At 41.3% G+C, this 20,244-nt stretch overlaps 4 non-coding genes across 4 annotated transcripts; 1 reads left to right on the top strand and 3 right to left on the bottom strand.

Annotated features, from left to right (window-relative positions):
• Nucleotides 1–4,577: 4,577 nt before the first annotated feature.
• On the bottom strand, nt 4,578–4,648 carry trnag-gcc (transfer RNA glycine (anticodon GCC)). The gene has a single exon. It is a non-coding gene; the product is annotated as a tRNA-Gly (tRNA).
• A 4,398-nt stretch (nt 4,649–9,046) lies between these two features.
• On the bottom strand, nt 9,047–9,188 carry LOC138235781 (U4 spliceosomal RNA). Its single transcript, XR_011188323.1, has one exon. It is a non-coding gene; the product is annotated as a U4 spliceosomal RNA (small nuclear RNA).
• A 2,246-nt stretch (nt 9,189–11,434) lies between these two features.
• On the top strand, nt 11,435–11,506 carry trnag-ucc (transfer RNA glycine (anticodon UCC)). The gene has a single exon. It is a non-coding gene; the product is annotated as a tRNA-Gly (tRNA).
• A 7,886-nt stretch (nt 11,507–19,392) lies between these two features.
• On the bottom strand, nt 19,393–19,466 carry trnai-aau (transfer RNA isoleucine (anticodon AAU)). The gene has a single exon. It is a non-coding gene; the product is annotated as a tRNA-Ile (tRNA).
• Nucleotides 19,467–20,244: the final 778 nt, after the last annotated feature.

Here is a 20,244-nt window from a genome sequence, read left to right as displayed (position 1 = left end):
CTGCGTTGGCCGGGAATCGAACCTGGGTTAACTGCTTTGAAGGCAGCTATGCGCAACACTGGCTCGCTCCAGAATAAATCTCACGTCGAGGGCATATTTTTTTCCATTTTACCGTGAGTCGGGCTCAGCTGCACAGAGGAGAGAGCAGAGCAATGAGGTTACGGGGACAGGGGAGTCACACGCTGGCGGTTTGAATATGCGGAAGATCACTGAGGGATCCACAGTATATGGACCCTCCGTGCGCCATCAGTCCGCACTCCGGACTCTGAATCCTGCCATCCGAGTTAAGATCTCGGCGGAACCTGAGGCGCAGTTCCTTCTTAAAACGTAATCTGGTGAGCATTTCTAGAATCGTACTGGTATAGATGCAGCCTTTAATGTGTTGCTAGGTTAAAATTGATGACTTCTTGTATTTCAGTAGGCAACTGCCCTCTTGATTTCGGATTTAATTTCTTTATTACAGGGGCGCTTTTATGAAGACAGAGTCATGTTCAGGTACTTTGCTTGATGGAGGAAGCTCATTTCGGACTCTGTGATCTGCTCACCTGGAAAGGTCTGCTATACTACTACAAGAGAGAAGTAGAGTCTGGAAGAAGGGACAATTTTATGATGCTTTGGAAGATAATGTTTTTTTTTCTTATACTGAAAATGAAAGGTAGTTGTTTCTATATGGACTCAGTCTTTGGAATTTGTATATTTATATATTTCAGTGAACCCTCAGCCATTCCTTCTGTATTGTAATTCAATTTCTCTTTTAAAATTCTTTCCCCACTTCTAGGACCTGCAGTTGCTGAACTCCACAATGGCTTCTATTGGAAAGTCTGTGACTGAGACCAAGTAAGTGTTCACTTTTTTATGAAACCATTATTTATTTAGGAGCAATGAGCAATTCTTATATAAATGCAATAAAATCATTATGCTCAAACTATGAGAGAGAAAATTAAGGATAATTTAAGAAATCAGTCTTGTTTCTATACACAGATGGTATTATTTATTTTCAAAGGAAACCCGCGCGGATTCCCCTGGTGTGCAAGATGTACCTGAATGCTCTTGATCAGCTTCCTGCTCACTTGAAGAGGGCGTGTATGAAGCACGCCACGGCAGAAAAGATCAGGATGGCCTCTCAACAGGCGAGGGAGGACATGATGAATCACCTGAAGAACGGGGTCATCGTGGATTACCACAGAATAGAGATCGTGTCTGGTGAGGCAAACAGGATAGTGGTTGTAAGACTGCTAGAGTCCTTGGGCCTTTTTGTACATGGGAAGCCTGAAGACACATTGGCAAGGTGAGATATTTTTAATCTGTAAGGCTTCTGTAGTTTCTTTTTGAAATCATTGTTACAACATATTATGTAAAAGCATGTTGAAAAGAATCTACCTGCATTCCAGCGGCCCTGAGCAAGAGGCCGCTGTCCAGGAGGAAGAGATGCCAGAGGCTGCTCTAGAAACTGAAACAGAAGCGGATAAGGAAGGGGAAGATGTGAGCTCTGAAGAACTCTATCAGCAGTAAGACTTTTTTATTTTTCAGATGTATCTATTTTTTACTAAAATTCTAATTTGTCTTATAGGTATAAAATGTTTAAACCGGTGTTTTATATCCTTACAGGCCCTGAGTAGTTAAAAAGTATCAGCAGGCCGGAAGAGAGTGGCCCAAGCTGGACTCTATAGAAAGCACTCCCTGGATGCTCCTCTCCTGATTGGATTCAAACAGTACCTTACCAAGGATCTGGGAGTGGCAAATTATTCTCAGGAGGTATTTATTTTTTAAAGGCATTTAAAATTAAGCAATGGTATCTTCATTGTAAATGTTTTTATTTCTTAGCTTAAAATTCACCCATGTGAAATGATGTCAGCCATAAACATCATGACTCTATATTTCCTACCTGAATCTATTCTACTTAAATTATTACATTATACACAATTTGAGTTCATTTTAAAAAGTAAAAGGTAATGAAAGGAATGCATTTTCATAAGAAAGATAATACCGACATGCATGTGATAATCTTCCTTATATCATGTAGTGCATCATTTGGACACTTTGTGGGCTTCAAATACAAAGAAAATCATGTTCTATGGTACAAGATAAATACAAAACTTAAGCTTCTTTATAAAGCATAAGCAATCATTTATTACATCGCTTCTTGAATTAAATCTTTTGACAAGAGGTGAGACTTCTGTTACATTTAAACCCATGTTTAGCTGTGTTTTTTAGATTTAACTGAACCAATTTCTGTGTGTGATAATGTCCTTGAATTCTGACAACATCACACTAAATTACATGATATAAAACAGCTAATGTTTCTAGAGATAAAGTTTCTGAGATGCTTCTAATTACTTTTTATTACCAGGGACAGTTTAATTCACCTTGTACAGTACTGTAAGACCAAGATACTTTTTTTAAAAGTTATTTAACATTTTATAGAACTTTGTCTACTATGGCAACATGATGTGCTTGGTGAAACTTGGAAAAATACTGCTTGGCCACTTATCTTAAGATAAAGATAGGATAAAGGTTTATCTTTTGCACCTACCTGACCCCCAGGGAAGGCCAATGCTTTCTAAGTTGATGGTTCCCTACAGTAGACTGTACTTTAATTTCAAAGGTAATGTATATTGACCCAAATCAGTTTTGGAATCCAATCTACTGACGAGATGGAGCACATCCTTTTTTCAGGATTTTAGCATCATACGTTTGGTATATTTAGTCCCTAATGATGAAAGAAATGATCATAGAACATTTGGACACTTTGTGGGCTTGAAATACAAAGCAAATCATGTTCTATGGTACAAGATAAATACAAAACTTAAGCTTTTATTTTAATTAGATTTGTTTATAAAGCATAAGCAATCATTTATTACATTAATATATGTGAAAATAACATTTTAGCATTATACGTTTAGTATATTTAGTCCCTAATGCTGAAAGAAATTATCATAGAACATGACATCTAACCTTACCTGCGGTGTTTTTAATCCCTATTGCTCAATGCACGGTGAAAGCATTCCATACATGTGTCTGACAATGAGGAATGGGCCCCTGAGACAGTCATTTGCCTGTTTCACAAATGATAGTATTTTACTAGAGATTCTGTTTGGGATTCAGATGTGCATTCGGACAGCAATCCCTTTCAAGAAATGATACGTTCTGGATGAGGTCAAAGGTGCTGGAACACTGTATCTAGGATGTGTTTGCAGAGACTGTGTGTCTCCTGCTTCAACGCAGTGATAAACAGATGTGCTCCTTTAATTTATTGGTACATGCCCAGGGCAGTAAGCAGTCTGAGGATTTATTTCCAGATGGCATACAGCAGTGAAGCAGTGAAGTAGTGCAAAACACTGGATCATTATATTATTAGAATCTATTCTACTTAAATTATTACATTATACTCAATTTGAGTTCATTTTAAAAAGTAAAAGGTAATGAAAGGAATGCATTTTCATAAGAAAGATAATACCGATATGCATGTGATAATCTTCCTTATATCATGTAGTGCGTCATTTGGACACTTTGTGGGCTTGAAATACAAAGAAAATCACGTTCTATGGTACAAGATAAATACAAAACTTAAGCTTTTATTTGAATTAGATTTGTTTATAAAGCATAAGCAATCATTTATTACATTAATATATGTGAAAATAACATTTTAGCATCATATGTTTAGTATATTTAGTCCCTAATGCCGAAAGAAATGATCATTTGTTTAACAGGGTCTGTCTCAAAGGATGCAGTACTCCTGAAGGGTCTCAAACCCTACATTTCGGATGCCTAGCTGTATCCCTCACATGTGGCACCTCAGAATGACTTCTAACCTTACCTGTGGTGTATTCAGTCCCTATTGCTCAATGCACGGTGTACATACTGCATACATGTGTCTTGAGAACGAGGAATGGGCCCCTGAGACAGTCATTTGCCTGTTTCACAAACAGGGACCTGGACCTAGACCTGGCCCGTACAGGGCTAAAACCCGCGACCTTGGCGTTATTAGCACCACGCTCTAACCAACTGAGCTAACCGGCCTCACGACAGTGCTCCTCTCTGTGCTGCAAAAAATCAAACTCAGGGAATTTCTTTTGTCCTCCTTTGAATAGAAAGCCGTGTAATTCAGTGTACGGGCTTTCTCGTGCAGTTTCATGGTTCTTGTAACCCAAATCCTACACTGGCCTGAAGTGCCCCCCCATTTCACAGCATTTTTCAGCTGATTTAAAATGTACCTAAAGGAGAAGCATTATTGAAGACCATCAATTACCAAGAGCTTTTGTCAAAGGTTTTGGTGGTCATTTTGAATGACCACAGAGCGCTGTGACCTCGGTTTTACATCTCATCCAAAAGACAGCGCCCTTTTACAACACAGCATCTCCGTCACTATACTGGGGCATTGGGACCCGCACAGACCTCAGGGTGAGCGCCCCCCCGCCGGCACCATTAACACCGCTTCCAGCTGGAAGCTTTGTTTTTCCCTGTAGCTCATCCTCATCCAGGTACTGACCTGGCTCACACCTGCTTAGCTTCAGTGGGTTTTCAGTTGCGAGTTGCAAGGGGATGCAAGTGATGGAGCCGCTCGCTGCAAAAGCCACTGCATTGGCCGGGAATCGAACCCGAGCCTCCCGCGTGGCAGGCGAGAATTCTACCACTGAACCACCAATGCTCAGTGCCTGGGCCTTCAAAAAAGACGCTTTTTTGGTGCTCTGTGCAAAACGCGTCGACATATGCTTCCAGCTGCAAAATGCCATTTGCGGACGCTGAAGAACTTATTTCCAAGGCAGCGGGTACAAGCGATTGGGCGTTTTAAAACCACCAGGAACAGCAAAGAGGCGCGCTTCTTTGCTTGTGCCGAAACACACCGACTGAAGGCGGACAACGTAGTCGGCAGGATTGGAACCTGTGCGGGGAGACCCCAATGGATTTCTAGTCCATCGCCTTAACCACTCAGCCACGACTACAGCAAGCCCCACCGCAGCTGCGTTCTTGCTACAATCTTACCTGGATCGCGAGGCGCCGGCGGAAGCCTATTTCAAAGTCGTTCTCCGTTTCAAAAAAACATTTCCAAAATACAAGCCTTGCAGACAGACACGCCTCAGAGGACTTAAGGGTGGCTTCATGTCGGAATGATAAAGTCTCCCCGTCCGGACATGAAAATGCCACTTTGTTACACACAAAAAAAGAATCAACAACAGAGAAATGCCCACAAGCATTTGAAAAGCCGCACCACGTCGCACTTGAAATAGCTCTTACATTAGTGGTAGATGCAGGAATCGCCTTTTTATTTACGCTCTTACCAACGCGATGGAAAGCAAAACAAAGCAAAGCAGAGCAAAACAAAACAAACAAACGAAAACCCTCACGTCCTGCACTTGCATATAACGCCGTTACGTGCCCAAGCGGTATTGTACGTCATCCTAGCACTGCATCCCGGGTCGTACGATATATGGGAACGAGCACACGCCATGAATCGTCTCGAATCACTCCCTACAGCTGTAAGGCGCCTTGAAGCGTGCACCCCCAACATTCTTCTTTGCGCATCTGTGAAAGGTAAACTCTTGAGCAAACTCTGAACCAGCTCTAAGGAAACTAATCCGATTAGACGTTACTTTGACTCATCCTTTAAGGGACCCTTGTTAATTGGAGAAATCAATGATTTCGAATGAATTCTGTATGCGTTAAAAGACAGCTATACACAGAAAACATGCAGGATACTGCTCATGATGTTTCCCGAGCCGAAACACAGTGCGTTTTTCCAAGCCATTTGACAAAGCCCGCCCACTGAAAACTGCAGCAGATCGTGTAAAGGCGTTCAACTTTGTAACTACTGCACGCACAGGAAGCAGAATAAATTCCTCTTTTCAAACTGTCAAAGGTTTGCTGCAGGACATCGCACAATCTCTTTTGAACGGGGACAAACGATTTCTTATGGGGCGCAGTAAGTACAGACGTTTATAAAGCTCCACTCATGCCGACGATGCAGCATGAAGAAGCGCAACCTAACGTTTGACAGACAAAAGCCGGGCGCCGCTACGAGCAATATGAAATCAAACTGACAGCACACGGCGTTTCGCGCTGACTCAAAAGTGATCTCGACAGACGATGTTCTCTGCATAACGCTGAAAGAGCGTTTCTGTTGAGACGTAACCCATTGGGCAAAAGACGTATAATATACGTCTATTAAACGCATATCTTAGACGTCTAAATGTGGTCTACAATTCGTCTAGAATGAAATTCTAATATACGTCTAAAGTTAAACGTCAATTATACGTCTATATTTAGACGTTCATTATACATAAATGGTTGGAGTTCTATTATACGGATAAATTTAGAGGACTATTATACATATATGGTTGGAGTTCCGGATAACTTTAGAGGTCTATTATACGTATATGGTTAGAGGTCTATTATACGTATAACTTTAGAGGTCTATTATACGTATATGGTTAGAGGTCTATTATACGGATAACATTAGAGGTCTATTATACGTATATGGGTAGAGGTCTATTATACATCAAAGATAGATTTTATAGGTGTAGAAACAAGTAAAACAAGCCAATGATTAGGTTTAGAAATGTATTCTGAAAATACACATTCACACCTGAAACATATGTATTTCAAATTATACATTGTATACAATCAATCAACAATCAACATATGGGCAATAATCATAAAAAACACAACTAGTCTTAAACTTCAGCTACAAATTCTGGTAACATGGCAATATACAGTATAGTAATGACAAACACAAAACTAATTACATTAACACACTAACTCAAAACCACATTTTGATTCAAATATACATTTTAAAATGTACAACTTCTATATTTCCAAGAAAAAAATATTACATAAAATATAAAATATTACAATGGAAGTTAAGACGATTTTTGTCCACTATTTGCAAACCCTGTCTAATTGTCCTAACAGTTAGAACCAAAAACCTATTATTTTCAGAGTCCAGATCTCTTGGCCCCCTGCCTTGCATATGCATTCTTCAAGTAACACATTGCGTGCTCCTTTATTTCTTTTTCTGTTGATGTAGGGTGGGACTTCAGCACCGCAGCTAGGAGAAAATTATATAATATTACTTCCCAAATAAATGATGATTAATATCTTCTTTAGTATAATCTAAAAAATGAACGGTTTACTAAGCTCAAAGCTGAAATAAATGTATAAAATTTGGCTTGCATCATAGCAGTTGAGCAATAAAGTCTGTCCTAATTAAAGAGTACCCAAAGTTTGAAAGTACAACATAGAATAAGAATAAGAGAAACGGCAAAACGATTTTGTGTCATCTTCCCCATTCACACTATTTTATGTGCCATTTTTTTTGCTAATTCACATACTATTTTAATCAAAATAATATTAAGAAAGATCTGTATGTATTCAGATAGTATTATTATTGTTCATACTTACTCGTCAAAAGAGGATTGCTGAGATATTTTCGGATATACTTCTACGTTTGAAAAACGTGTCCAAAATGGTGACCAACGAATACTAGCAATGCATTGTGGTATATAACCGGAAAATATGATGGGTTCGATATTTTCTCAACGTATGCGTTTATTAATGTTGTCGATATTATGGTTGAAATTTAACATTGATAATACATCGCTGCTATGAGCTGATGTGCAATTTTAACGCATGCAAATATTAAGGATCGGTCACTGTTGTATGGTATTATATATAATGACATTATGGAATAGGATGGGGACAGGCCTGGCATCAAGGGGGGAGGGGGGAATGTCGCCCCTTCAGTTTTGGGCAAAAAGATTTACCTAACTTAATTTGCACCCTAAAAAAATAGTTGTACTTTGTCAATGGTCAGACAACACTAAATGACACGAACAGTCACTCAGTCTGTTTGATGGGCAGGAGGGCTATCCGTCCAGGAACTGCACATATTATTGAGTGTCAACATTACGATCCTGTTTGCTCAGGTGGACCGATTCCTTGCAGTAGTTTATCATTATACTTAAAATCGTTATATAACTAGGACTAGTTATAGCAGTCTGTGCTTTCTGTTGGTTTTACAACATTTTTTTCTTAACGATTCAGAACGTCCATGTAGCTGCAAAAATGAACGCTTATGGTACTTTTCGCTCCAGGCAATACAAACGTTGAGAGTGACGAAAAATGTGAAACTGAACTTCATCGCAAATACCAGATTGCTAGTCGTTATCTTCTATCATGAAGCACTAATCAATGGCATAGCTGCGAGATTTCATTTGGGTAGCTGCACCGTACAGCTCCGTTTCAACCGAAATATCACTCCCCCCTCAGAATTTCAGACGCCCCCCTACAGATTTTTCCTCGGGCACCGCGCACTGATGGGGGACTTTTGTCAAGAAAATAAAAATAGAAACTCTATAGGCACTCAAACATTTTACTGTTTTTTTTCAGGCAGGTGGCAAGACCCCCTCAGCAAAACCCTTGTATGCCAAGCTGTGGGCATTGATTCGTCGAATATACGTATATTTACGGCGAAATTACGGCTATACGTATATATACGTCGCCTCGACGTATAATCAACGTCAAATTGCAACCGTAAAATCGACGACATGAATAAACGCATATATAACGTCGAAAAAACATCTAACACAGTGCCTGAGGCTTTTTACTGTATGTATCGTGTGTGCCGCAACTAGGAGTATACGGCACTCTGCACAGTGTACGAAGTAAATTATTTTCGCAGTAATTAATTTATTATATTTACTATATTTATTATACACGTGTAAATTAATTGCTGCGAAAATAATTTACTTCGTACACTGTGCAGAGTGCCGTATACTCCTAGTTGCGGCACACGCGATACATACAGTAAAAAGCCTCAGGCACTGTGTTAGATGTGTTTTCGACGTTATATATGTGTTTGTTAATGTCGTCAATTTTACGGTTGCAATTCGACGTTGATTATACTTCGAGGCGACGTATATATACGTATAGCCGTAATTTCACCGTAAATATACGTATATTCGACGAATCAATGCCCACTGGGAACAAGCTTGCTTCTTTCTACCATGATGTCACCATGACCAAATCTGTCTTTAAACACCTTGCTCAGTCTCTAACGAGACTGTCAAAAATTGCTTTCGCCGATTGTACTGCAAACCGGCGGAAGCGGGGTATTGGGAAAAGTTTTCAACTAGCAATAATCCCGCCTCGGCTAAACTTCACAGGCTACGATGCTGCCACTGCGCAAAGCTGACGGTTGCCAGGCAACCGCGGGGATCCTATGGAAAACGTTATCAATCGTCTCATGGCATGTCGTTGCTGTAACGCTTCATATTTGTCGTCTTCTTCTAGCTTGAGGTTTTGAAGAATTTCATGACAGACAAGGGCTCCGTTGGGAACAAAGAAACCCGTTGATTCTTTTCAGCAGCAGAAATACAACCCTTTAAATACAAGATGACAGAACAATGACGAAGGGCATGCCGGGAGGAACTCATGCACTACAGAGGAAAGGGGGCGGGCACGTACAGTTCACATTCAAGCCACAAGTACTCTTCTCGGATGTTGCACAAACAAATCCTAACGTCTTGAAAGCATTGCGGCATGTTTGTGTCCCACTTCCCGTGGCTGCAGGATGACTGACATGAATGGACAAACACAATCTGTGGCGTTTAGCGTGACATAGTCTTGCAGGCATCGTGCTGTCTCACTGCAATACTATACCGCTGGAGGAAACAGTCCATCTGGCCATGAAACTCATTTGAACGTCTAGCTACAGCAACTAACAATATCATGATTTATTCAGGATGTGTGGAATCAGCACGTCCCGGAGACAGCTTCCGAAATCGTGAGCATTCTCTGGTGGTAGGGGCGTTCAAGATGGCGCTCAGGTGGGAGGTAAAGTTTAGTGGTTGAGGATTTTTTTTGAGTTTTTCATGACCTGAATGTTAATTTTTGCTTTTTTTGACTACAGAAAAATAAGGACTTAACACTAGTTGTTTAAACTTCAGTTATAATTGAAAGAAAAAAAAACGATTTTTTTTAGGTTTAAGAATTTCGATATGAGTAACACTGGGAAAACAAAAGAGAGTGCTGGGTCTTCGAAGGAGAAGTCTAAGAAACCTCAATCGTATATGTATAGCACTACAAGAAAATTGATGGCAACTAAAGGGAAAAGTGAAGCAGCTGGAGGGGACGTGGAAAGAGTGCTGGAGATGCGCTCGTACGCGAGCGTTCGCAGCCCAAGTGAGACTCAGCTGCCAGAGGAAGAGCCGGAGTCCCTGCCCAGCACACCTGTGAAAACCCCGGCAGCCAAGAGAGGAAGGGGCGACCTGACGCTGGAGGAGCTCCAGACCAACATCTTCAACATGATGGCACAGAGCATGGGTGAGCTGAAGGAAATGATTTGATCTAATACAGTCGAAATCGAAAGTCTTAAAAAGTCCATGGACTGTGTGTTTAAAGAGGTTGAAGACTTAAAGAGTGAAGTAAAAGTTCTTAAACAAGTAAATACCAAACAAGAAAAGCATATTAAAGAACTTGAATTGAAAGTGAACGATGTAGATAGATACCGTCGATGATGGAATTTAAAATTATTTGGAGTTAAAGAGGAACGTGATAAGGACCTTGTTGCAACAGTGAAGGGTATCTGTAAAAGGACCCTGCCGGACCAGGAGGACGTAATATCGGCCATTGACTTTGTTCACAGGCTCGGGAGAGCGAACATGTCTGGGCAAGTGCGCCCCAGATCGATTATAATACAGTTCACCAAGAGGACGGCGAGGGACATGCTGTGGCGAGCGGCGAGGGGGAATGAGTATTTGAATGGGAACAAACTGAGGTTTGCAGAGGACCTGTCTGCCGCGGACAGGAGCACCAGGAACCAGCTGTGGCCCCAGGTTGAAGCTGCCAGAAGAGAGGGGAGGAGAGCCTACTTTGTGGGAGCGAGGGCCTTTGTGGACGGGAAGGAGATTTGCTCCCAGTGACTGCTCAGTTAATGATTATGTTTGGTTATATTTGTTATACCAGTATATACTAGTGTTTCTTTAGTGTTAGTTTGGAATGGTGTAGTTAAGTGTTAAGGACTGTTATAGTTCTGGTTCTTTGAAAAACTCAATAGTTTAGACAGTCTTAGAGTTAGTTATTTGCTTTTGTGTATGTCTTTTTCATGAATGCCAGAGGTACTCGAAATGTTGTTAAAAGAAAAACTGTGTGCTGAGTTTTATTTTTTACAGGAAACGCATGCATGTTGAAACTAAAGTTTATAAATAATTGAGAAATATTAAAGCAAGGAAAATATGATACGTGTAAAATATACAATTTGATCACATAATTACTTAATTACCTCTGGTAGTTAAATGCTTTTTTCTGCTGCGTTTTTTTTCTCTTGTACATGACTCTGATCCTCTTGTTGTATTTGTATTTGTAAATTCTATGTTTAATAAAAAAAAAATTAAAAAAAGCATTCTCTGGTGGTGTCCTGCAGGCTTCCTGTGGGTGTGCGTTGGTGGTATAGTGGTGAGCATAGCTGCCTTCCAAGCAGTTGACCCGGGTTTGATTCCCGGCCAACGCAGTGGCGAATGTTTTCAAATGCTGTCATGAGCCTTGGATTGTGACTAGCAAAGCGAAGCCTTTTGAAAGAGCTAAAGCACTGAAAAACGGAATTGAGGGAGAATCTTACAGGGGATTCTGAGCGGTGTCTGCATACACGCAGTCCGATACGGGTGCTGAAAGCTTGAGCTACTCTCAATGTCATGCTGGCTTTCCCCGGAGTAAATCTGTAACATTGAAAGAATGCTTCTGGCAGGTTCAAAAAGGGACCCTTGTTAATTGGAGAAATCAATGATTTCGAATGAATTTTGTATGCGTTAAAAGACAGCTATACACAGAAAACATGCAGGACACTGCTCATGATGTTTCCCGAGCCGAAACACAGTGCGTTTTTTCAAGCCATCTGACAAAGCCCGCCCACTGAAAACTGCAGCAGATCGTGTAAAGACGTTCAACTTTGTAACTACTGCACGCACAGGAAGCAGAATAAATTCCTCTTTTCAAACTGTCAAAGGTTTGCTTTACGAACGCCGCAGGACATCGCACAATCTCTTTTGAACAGGGACAAACGATTTCTTATGGGGCGCAGTAAGTACTGTTACTGTCACTGCTCGATACCGACGTTGGCCTACTATACCATGTTCAGCCACTGCTAGAAAATGTACGGCTCTAGCACCGGAGCAAACAACAGGAGGGCCGATGTCGAACAGGCACACATGTCAGACATGGAGAGCGATGAGAATGGGATTCGAACCCATGCCTGCAGAGCACAATGGATTAGCAATCCATCACCTTAACCACTCAGCCACCTTGTCGACGCAACTGGGCTGTCCGGACATGGGTTGGCGCGCTCCAGATGATCTTTTTCTTTTTTTCCCCACGTACTCGAGGGTCATTTTCCTGTTCCACATGTGATTTCAACATTTTCCTTGGGAGATGTCAAGCCAGCAAGCCACTGCTGTGGTTCAGTGGCCAGTGTGGAGTTCAGTGTCCCTGTTGTACACAGAAAGCACATTGAGCTCCTTGGACATGAAAAGTTCCAGATAAAAGCCATTTGTCATCCTTTCTCTTGGTGTCGATGTTGCTATTGTATGTAAAGGTGGCAACTTGCTCAGCGAGCAGGCGGCGCACACACCGAATGCAGATGTGTCTGAGTGGTGTGTCCAAGTGGCTGCAAAAGGACAACACTCCTGGGGCGCCGTGGCTTAGTTGGTTAAAGCGCCTGTCTAGTAAACAGGAGATCCCCGCCTACGGCTAGACTTAAATAAATGCAAGTATTCATTCCCTGTCTTTAACGCGACTTGTTTTTCTTAAAATGGATGCAACTTGCAAAACATGAAATACAAGCCTTGCTAATCAGCGCTAGCGGCTGGCAAAAAAAAGGAGTCAGCTATTTTTTTTTCTTTAACCTTAACCCTGCTAACGGAGAAGAGTTAAACGACCGAGTCTATGCAGCTTAAACGGTGCGCAAGTCGGGTTCTTAGCTGAAAGGGTGGTAAATCACGCTCACCCCAGTCCTTAATCTTTTAAAGAGGATACAAAATTGAACCTAGTCGCCACATCACATACATCCTGTTAAATGATAAAAAGGTAACATCTATCCTCGCTCCAGAGTAAATCTCACGTTGAGGGCATCTTTTTTTTCACTTTACCGTGAGTCGGGCTCGGCTGCACAGAGGAGAGAGCAGAGCAATGAGGTCACAGGGACAGGGGAGTCACACGCTGGCGGTTTGAATACGCGGAAGATCACTGAGGGATCCACAGTATGTGGACCCTCCGTTCTGCCATCAGTCCACACTCCGGACTCTGAATCCTGCCATCCGAGTTAAGATCTCTGCGGAACCTGAGGCGCAGTTCCTTCTTAAAACGTAATCTGGTGAGCATTTCTAGAATCGCACTTGTATAGATGCAGCCTTTAATGTGTTGCTAGGTTAAAATTGATGACTTCTTGTATTTCAGTAGGCAACTGCCCTCTTGATTTTGGATTTAATTTCTTTATTACAGGGGCGCTTTTATGAAGACAGAGTCATGTTCAGGTACTTTGCTTGATGGAGGAAGCTCATTTCGGACTCTGTGATCTGCTCACCTGGAAAGGTCTGCTGTACTACTACAAGAGAGAAGTAGGGTCTGGAAGAAGGGACAATTTTATGATGCTTTGGAAGATAGTTTTTTTTTTCTTATACTGAAAATGAAAAGTAGTTGTTTCTATATGGACTCAGTCTTTGGAATTTGTATATTTATACATTTCAGTGAACCCTCAGCCATTCCTTCTGTATTGTAATTCAATTTCTCTTTTAAAATTCCTTCCCCACTTCTAGGACCTGCAGTTGCTGAACTCCACAATGGCTTCTATTGGAAAGTCTGTGACTGAGACCATTATTTATTTAGGAGCAATGAGCAATTCTTATATAAATGCAATAAAATCATTATGCTCAAACTATGAGAGAGAATTTTAAGGATAATTTAAGAAATCAGTCTTAGCTTGTTTCTATACACAGATGGTATTATTTATTTTCAAAGGAAACACGCGAGGATTCCCCTGGTGTGCAAGATGTGCCTGAATACTTTTGATCAGCTTCCTGCTCACTTCAAGAGGGCGTGTATGAAGCACGCCATGGCAGAAGAGATCAGGTGGCCTCTCAACAGGCGAGGGAGGACATGATGAATCACCTGAAGAACGGGGTCATCGTGGATTACCACAGAATAGAGATCAAAGGACACTTTGTGGGCTTGAAATACAAAGAAAATCATGTTCTATGGGACAAGATAAATACAAAACTTAAGCTTTTATTTTAATTAGATTTATTTATAAAGCATAAGCAATCATTTATTACATTAATATATGTGAAAATAACATTTTAGTATCATACGTTTAGTATATTTAGTCCCTAATGCTGAAAGAAATGATCATAGAACATGACATCTAACCTTACCTGCTGTGTTTTTAATCCCTATTGCTCAATGCACGGTGAAAGCATTGCATTCATATGTCTGACAATGAGGAATGGGCCCCTGAGACAGTCATTTGCCTGTTTCACAAATGATCGTATTTTACTAGAGATTCTGTTTGGGATTCAGATGTGCATTCGGACAGCAATCCCTTTCAAGAAATGATACGTTCTGGATGAGGTCAAAGGTGCTGGAACACTGTATTTAGGATGTGTTTGCAGAGACTGTGTGTCTCCTGCTTCAACGCAGTGAGAAATAGATGTGCTCCTGTAATTCATTGGTACATGCCCAGGGCAGTAAGCAGTCTGAGGATTTATTTCCAGACGGCATAGAGCAGTGAAGCAGTGAAGTAGTGCAACACACTGGATCATTATATTATTAGAATCTATTCTACTTAAATTATTACATTATACACAATTTGAGTTCATTTTAAAAAGTAAAAGGTAATGAAAGGAATGCATTTTCGTAAGAAAGATAATACCGATATGCATGTGATAATCTTCCTTATATCATGTAGTGCGTCATTTGGACACTTTGTGGGATTGAAATACAAAGAAAATCATGTTCTATGGTACAAGATAAATACAAAACTTAAGCTTTTATTTTAATTAGATTTGTTTATAAAGCATAAGCAATCATTTATTATATTAATATATGTGTGTAGCGGCGAGGCTTATTAATAAGGCAGAATTAAGTGTTCTGAGCCTTCCCAAATGAGGCCCCATTTCTCTGTTCATCTCTGTGGTGCAGCCACAGAGAGACTATTCATGCAGGGTGATTTAAGGTCCTAGGACAGCTCCCAAAGGGGGATGCACTTAGCTAAGCCTGGCTATCATGATCAATGGTCATCCATTGGCGCCTATCTGTCTAGGGAGTGCCAGTTGGACATCTGGACTGCATTACTAAGTGTCAGGACTAAGTGACTCATATCTCACCTTGATCAATCAATCAGGGACTGGTAGGGCCGAGTAACCCACGTGGGACTCTGATGCCCATGGAACTTTCAGCCAATCAATGAGCTGAAGTTCCTCCAGGTAAAAACAGGCAACACAGAGAGCCTGTGAGATTCAGTAAGATTCAGAAGGGAGGATTCAGAGGATTCTGTGGACAATTCTAAAGGGAATTCAAAGGAGAAATCCAGGGCAGGGCGGCCCAGGAGCAGAAGGCTCCCAAGGGCAGGACATTCTTGCAGCGCGCCTCCTGACCATCCTGAGACTCAGCCCGGACAACCACGGAACGGCCAGTGTGTCCGAGTGCCAGAACTTTCCTTTGTTCTAAGAGTCTAGAGCGGAGGTTGCCAGAGAATAACCAGAGGATCCACCCGAGGTTAGCACCAGCAGCAGGCCTCGTGAACAGGTCGGAACTGTGGACAGCTGAATCACTATTCAGAACTAGCTCTTCATCAGAAACGAACCGGTCCTCTTCCTGACTTGCTGGGACCCACAGTCATCTTTTCTCCTGTGCACAAACTTTGCTAGTTAAAGCCCACAGTGAGCATCAGCAGCGCAGCGTCGCAAGCCGCACAGCACAGCCTGGCACGGAGCCAGAGAGCGCGGATTGGACAGCAACAGCCTGCAACTGTTTCTTTGTGCCCGCAGGAAGATCTGAATCCCCAAAGATTGGATGAGTATTCAACTTCAATGCATTACAGCTCGAGAATTCAATTGTTATCCCAACCAGTTGATATCAATTTAATTCCTAAGAGTTATGTACTTGTTTGAGTATCTAATGTAGAAGTTATAACCAAGTTCATTAACGAAACGGTCTTAATGAATGATATACTGAACGTATGTCCTCTTGATATGTGTAACACTTCGTAACTGACTGAATATATATCTTTTGTATTCTGATAACCCTCTCGATAAGATCTGTTAGGTTTACATGCATATTTTATGTATTAATAAATGTATCCTCGTGTATTAGTACCTGTGTGTGCGCGTTGTTTGAGTTATGTCACATGGTTGGATTCTAAAGCCATCAAAAGAATCAACTTTGTGATTTACTGCTACAATTAATAATTGTCTCAGTAAATGCCCAAACCCTACAGAACTGGTGCCTTCAGAGAGCCACTACATTTAATTTTGCTATGGCAACATTACATATTTGGCGTCCCTGAGCCGGTTTTCTTACATGTGAAAATAACATTTTAGCATCATATTATTACATACAGGTCTCTAGCTTCAACACAGTGATATATATATATACTCAGTGATTTATTGGTACATGCCCAGGTCAATAATCAGAATGAGGATTTATTTCCAGACGGGCTACAGGTAGTGTTGTGAAATACTTCAACACACTGGATCGCAGATTTAGACCCCCTGCACTCTTACTCCTTAAAAACCAAAGAAATGAAGATATGTAGCAATCACATTGCAACAGGGCTGACAGTGACTTAATGCTTATACTAGTGGACTTCTGGTACCTTTAGGGTACGGTGTTCCCTGAAGGGCTCTCAAACCCCGCATTTCAGATGCCTAGCTGTTTCGCTGATGTGTTGCACCTCAGAATCACTTTTAAACCTTACCTCTGGTATCTTTAATCCCTATTGCTCAACGCATGGTGAAAGTATTGCATAAATGTGTCTGAAAATGAGCAATGGGCACCTGAGAGACTCATTTGCCTGTTTCACAAATGATCATATTTGACTAGAGATTCTGTTTGGGATTCAGTTGTGCATTCTGACAGCAATCGCTTTCAAAAAACGATACATTCTGGATGAGGTCAAGGTGCAGGAACACTGTATTTAGGATGTGTTTGCACTTATTCTGTGTCTCTAGCTTCAACACAGCGATATATGTATATGCTCACTGATTTTTTGGTACATGCCCAGGGCAATAATCATTATGAGGATTTATTTCCTGATGTGCTAGGGGTAGTGTTGTGAAATACTTCAACACACTGGATCGCAGGTTTAAATCGCCTGCACTCTTACTCCTTAAAAACCAACAAATGCAGATATGTAGCAATCATATTGTAGCTGACACTCATTTGCCTGTTTCACAAATGATCATATTTTACTAGAGATTCTGTTTGGGATCCGGATGTGCATTCTGACAGCAATCTCCTTATCGCGGCTTTGCCCTTCTTGCCTCTTTGGACAATATCTCCATCTTGTGGTCGTTATTGGTAATGTCTAGACAACATCTCCATCTTGTGGTCGTTGTTGGTAATGTCTTCTTATGCCCTTTTTTATTTTAATTCTCTATTAGTTGATTCAAGAATCTCTACAATGGAGATGAAAACATCAGTTTTAGAGCAGACAATATGACTATTTATAGTCCAATTAGAAACTTATTACCCTGTTTTTAACAAAATAACAAATTAAAATTGATTAAAACTAAGTTTGGAACACCAGGGAACATAACAAATGATTTTTAGGAAAACCATGAGGTTCTCTGTGTCCAATGCCTGCAAGGGGAGAAAGCTAGAATCCTTTGATTTTTTCAAAATTTGAAAATAAACATCATATAACAACAGCTTTCATTCCTAGGAGTGAAAAATAACCATTTTTGAAGACATAGTAGTTTCTAAAACACTACAATAAAGTTAAAAACATCAGTTTTATATTACATTATTTTTAGTGAAATTAGTCATTTTTTGCACTATTTTTAATAAAATATCTAATTAAAAGTGATTAAAATTAAGTTTGGAACAACAAGGAACACAAAAAAAAAGATTTTTAGGAAAACCATGAGGTCCTCTGTGCCCGATGCCTGCAAGGGGAGAAAGCTAGAATCCTAAAAAAAAGTTATCAATTCTAGAGCCTAAGAGGAAAACAAGACAAATGTATATCTCCAAATAATTTTATGTGCTTCAGAAGAGCCCAGGAAAGTTTTTTGCATACATGAAACCACGCCCGTTTGCACATAAGCAGACATGGTTGCACACACGACTGCATGAAAGCACACGTGCATGCGAAGTCATCCTGTTGAGCATTTGAAAAGCCGCACCACGCCGCACTTGAAATAGCTCTTACATTAGTGGTAGACGCAGGAATCGCCTTTTTATTTACGCTCTTACCAACGCGATGGAAAGCAAAACAAAGCAAAGCAGAGCAAAACAAAACGAACAAACGAAAACCCTCACGTCCCGCACTTGCATGTAACGCCGTTACGTGCCCAAGCGGTATTGTACGTCATCCTAGCACTGCACCCCGGGGCATAAGGTATATGGGAACGAGCACACGCCACGAATCGTCTCGAATCACTCCCTACAGCTGTAAGACGCCTTGAAGCGTGCACCCCCAACATTCTTCTTTGCGCATCTGTGAAAGGTAAACTCTTGAGCAAACTCTGAACCAGCTCTAAGGAAACTAATCTGATTAGACGTTACTTTGACTCATCTTTTTACTCTCAGTGCTGGATTGCTCAAACTCCAGCTAGGGTCAGGTTTAACATTCCCATGCTACTTAGACACTTTGTTTACGCTCAGTGCTGGATTTTGGGAACTTCAGGACGAGTGGGAATTTTCTCCTATCTGTCAATTCTGTTTTGTTTTGGAGACTCTTGGCTGCCTATATTGTACAGTGCAGCGTGAAGGAAACATTTTCCAAAACTGTGTCAGCTCAAAAGTTGTAAGAAAACCTCTCCAGCTGCTTTACCTCTCTTCATTTTTGTCATTTAATGTGACAATCGATGTATAACTGGAGCCTCACATATGCAAATGGTGAGGCTCCAGTTCGACACCACTTTACAGTATATGACAAAAGCATGGCAGACTGTGCCGGACCAGCTGGTAACTTCCGCTTATTTTGACCATATTAAACATTGGAAATCTTCCCACTTGCATTTGTGACACTTGATTTTGGCTCCACCTAAGACACTCTTAAATCTTCAAACACTTTTCTCTTCTCCCGCAACACTCTTGTCTGTCGGCACTGTGTGGCAGCGTTGCAGGACAACCCATCTCACCACGGAAAGGAACCTAACAGCTTTGGTAAGAGAGGAGAAAAGGACATGGCCCGTACGGGGCTCGAACCCTCGACCTTGGCGTTATTAGCACCACGCTCTAACCAACTGAGCTAACCGGCCTCGTGACAGTGCCCCTCTCTGTGCTGCAAAAAATCGAACTCAGGGAATTTCTTTTGTCCTCCTTTGAATAGAAAGCCGTGTAATTCAGTGTACGGGCTTTCACATGCAGTTTCATGGTTTCACAGCATTATTCAGCTGATTTTAAATGTACCTAAAGGAGAAACATTATTGAAGACCATCAATTACCAAGAGCTTTTGTCAAAGGTTTTGGTGGTCATTTTTAATGACCACAGAGCACTATGACCTCGGTTTTACATCTCATCCAAAAGACAGCGCCCTTTTACAACACAGCTTCTCCATCACTATATTGGGAGATTGGGACCCGCACAGACCTCAGGGTGAGCGCCTCCCCGCTGGCCCCATTAACACCACTTCCAGCTGGAAGCTTTGTTTTTCCCTGTAGCTCACCCTCATCCAGGTACTGACCTGGCTCACACCTGCTTAGCTTCAGTGGGTTTTCAGTTGCGAGTTGCAAAAGTTGGGATGCAAGTGATGGAGCCGTTCGCTGCAAAAGCCACTGCATTGGCCAGGAATCGAAACCAAGCCTCCTGCGTGGCAGGCGAGAGTTCTAACAATGAACCACCAATGCTCAATGCCTGTACCTTCAAAAAAGACGCTTTTTTGGTGCTGTGTGCAAAAAGCGTCGACATCTACTTCCAGCTGCAAAATGCCATCCGCGGACGCTGTGAATTTATTTATTTAGACACCGCTCAGAATCCCCTGTAAGATTCTCCTTCAATTCCGTTTTGCAGTGCTTTAGCTCTTTCAAAAGGCTTCG

The sequence above is a fragment of the Lepisosteus oculatus genome, unplaced genomic scaffold (genome assembly GCF_040954835.1).
Source record: "Lepisosteus oculatus isolate fLepOcu1 unplaced genomic scaffold, fLepOcu1.hap2 HAP2_SCAFFOLD_83, whole genome shotgun sequence".
Taxonomy (NCBI): Eukaryota; Metazoa; Chordata; class Actinopteri; order Semionotiformes; family Lepisosteidae; genus Lepisosteus; species Lepisosteus oculatus.
Note: the sequence above shows the minus strand (reverse complement) of the source record. Positions and strands in the feature narration are given on the sequence as shown.